Genomic DNA, 3056 nt, shown 5'->3' with positions numbered 1-3056 from the left:
TAACAGCATCAGGCAGTAACTAGGTATTGGCATCTGCAGAAAATGAAACTGCTTTGAGAAATTGAGCACTAAAGGCGTTTTTTCAGTTGTTCAAGAAGGTTAGCATCAATGATGGTAGACAGTACCATCCATACATTATGGAAGATATAAATTATTCAGTACCATGAGACAGGGTATACAGTGTTGTTAATAAATTATTTGTAACTTAAGAACAAACAACTACAGCCTGTTATCAACAAAATTTAACGTTGGTCTGAGGCTGGACTTTAAACCGTAATTTGCACATACATTGGGGTGCCAAATGTATATCAATGAATCTATATCAGTATTATGTGCACTGTAGACATACTTGTTTTGAACTCTTGAATTAATCATTTTGAAAAAAAAAAAATCATTTTACTGCTGTAACATCTGCAACTACAAGAACCTGAATATTTCAGTATAGTGCAAAGGGAAAAAAAAGTGTTCTATGTTTTTGTTGTTACACTGTCGTGTAGATGTTGAGAAAGTTAGTTTCTGACTAATGAACAAGATCATTAATGCTGATTTATTCTCTGTAACTCCTGTGTGGGAGAAGGGCATTGTCTGTTGGTCATGTGCAAGGTTGTTATTCCATTTATATAGGCTGGAACTATTTAAGAGATTAAGATATGCATATTTTCTGTAAGAATAGTCTCTTGGAAAAAATGCATTCTTAACATTCATACAGTTCGTTTATTTACAAATATGATACACTAGCATGTCTCCAGCACACTTACTTAGATTACAGTTTGGTATGTAAGATGCTTTTTGTGCATCTTAAATGTACTGACAGGAAAATTAATATTATCCTATTCTGTAAAAAGGCTTTACGTGGTAGGGGGGGCATCTTTTATAAATGTTGTGTTTGTTCATAAGCTTTTTGACTAACAGAAACTTAGTTTAATCTTAGCATGATTCTTTATTGCTAGAGGTCAGAGGGGTTTGGGAACAACCTCTGTAAGCTTTCCTTTTCATAGTTATACCAAATATTTTCACAAAGGGTTATTTTGTTGTTGTTGTTTTCCATTACCTTTCTACTGTTGTCTTATTGTTTTTCATTATTTTCTTTTCTATTTTGTACTTTTTTTGCCTTTCTATTCCCTTTCTTTCAAATTTAGAAGTTCTACTTGTTTTCACTTGTTATTATTAGTAAGATAACTGACAATGTATTTATAATTTCTAGTTCCCTTTTTTTTCTCAGTGACGGAGAAACTTCACACAAGATCATAGAATGAAAATAAAACAGTCAATCTGTTTTAAACCAGTCTTATGCAGTCTTTAATTTTTTTTTTTTAAGACTTTGGAGTCCCAAAGTCAAATTTTATTTAGCTTGTGTGCAGTTTACCAGGAATTGCTTAAAAACTGTTCTGTAGTTATCAAAACTAACTTCACCATATTTCATAAGTGGACATACAGATTGTCAAATGATAATTACTACCGACTGAACAATATTGTATTTTATAACTATCTTTCTCCTGACAGGTTTCAGGAGGAGAAGATGAAATTCAGCAGCTACAAAAGGCTTTGCTGGATTATCTAGATGAGAATACAGAAACCGATGCATCATTAGTGGTAAATTTCAGCTTTCTGATATTGAGCATATATAAAAATAATTTCAGTATATGTCTCCTGAAATAAATGACTTTCAGTCATGTATATTAGTGCTTCAATTTAAATTGTCACTCTAACATACACTGTTGATCATCTTTTCCAAAATATGGTTGATGCATTAGACTCACTTAATCTCATTATAAATGTTAATTTCCCTCTTCTGTATCTGTTGTTTTTGGGTTTTGTGCATTCTACTGTATCTCTCCAGTTTTCTCGGAAGTTTTATATAGCTCAGTGGTTCCGTGATACAACTATGGAGACAGAGAAAGCAATTAAATCTCAGAAGGATGAGGATTCATCTGAAGGAACTCATCATGCAAAGGATGTTGAGACCACAGGACAAATCATGCATAGAGCAGAAAGTCGCAAAAAGTTTCTTCGTAGCATCATTACAACTGCTGCATCTCAGTTCAGTACATTAAAGTATGTTTCAGTACTGCTGATATTTTCATTAACCATGTATTTGATGTTTTTAATTATTTTTTAATAAACACGTCCTAATTAACATATTGAATTTGTTGCAGAATGAATTCTGATACTGTGGACTATGAAGATGCTTGTTTGATTGTTCGCTACTTGGCCTCTATGAGGCCGTTTGCCCAGAGCTTCGATATTTATTTGACACAGGTAAACTGTGCCAGAAGTCTTAGTGGAGTAAAACACAGTTGGTTTTTGACTCCAAACACATTTGGGGGTAGTGTACAATATCTGTTCATTGTTGAGCACGAGTATTTAACAGGCCATGGTAACACCATATGCTTTAATATTCTGTAGTGATGCCATAAGTGCTTATTTTTCTTGCATGCATTTCATATATCATATTGTGCGTATATTATTTTTGTCTGTATTTACATGGCAAAATCATTAGATGTAAACAGTAAAAGGATAATTCAAATGTTTAAATCTTTTTCACAGTTTCTGTAAGACGCGTGCTCATTTGATAGTGCTAACTCATGAAATGTATCTTAATTTGATTTGAAAATATAAGCCAACTTGATCATTTGCTTGCACAAGTACATGCTACTCTCACTTTGGTAGCAGTTGTTTGACCAGTATGATTTATTTGCTTTTTCTGGGAAAAGAGGACATGGTGACATGTTTGAACTCCAATAATGGTTTAGGTTGCATTACTTATATTATGTGTACAAAACCAGTCATAGAGTTACAGTGTCCAAATCCAACTTTCCTGTTAAAAGAATCATAGTGAAAGCCACATCTGAATGGCAAAATTAGAGGTTAAAATAAAGGGACTTAAAGTGAACATATGGACCCTGTATAAATCCTGTTTGAAATATTCTTAGAGGTGGAGCAAATCCTAGCAAATTCCCATGCTCAAGTGATCAGTGCCATAGAGCCTCTTCACTGTCTGGAGGCATTCAAGGCCAAGCTGGATGGGGCTTTGAGCAATCTGGTCTTGTGGGAGG

At 33.8% G+C, this 3056-nt stretch overlaps 1 protein-coding gene and 1 long non-coding RNA gene across 2 annotated transcripts in view; one reads left to right on the top strand and one right to left on the bottom strand.

Annotated features, from left to right (window-relative positions):
* Positions 1-3056, bottom strand: part of NIPBL (NIPBL cohesin loading factor) — a 185663-nt gene that overhangs the window by 60150 nt on the left and 122457 nt on the right. The gene's annotated exons all lie outside the window — the stretch shown is intronic.
* LOC100544628 lies at positions 1481-2259 on the top strand. The gene is made up of 3 exons (XR_002109757.2): positions 1481-1593; positions 1841-2055; positions 2157-2259. It is a non-coding gene; the product is annotated as an uncharacterized LOC100544628 (long non-coding RNA).

The sequence above is a fragment of the Meleagris gallopavo genome, chromosome Z (assembly GCF_000146605.3).
Source record: "Meleagris gallopavo isolate NT-WF06-2002-E0010 breed Aviagen turkey brand Nicholas breeding stock chromosome Z, Turkey_5.1, whole genome shotgun sequence".
Classification (NCBI taxonomy): domain Eukaryota; kingdom Metazoa; phylum Chordata; class Aves; order Galliformes; family Phasianidae; genus Meleagris; species Meleagris gallopavo.
The sequence above is the reverse complement of the archived record's forward strand: the minus strand, read 5'-3'. Positions and strand labels throughout refer to the sequence as shown.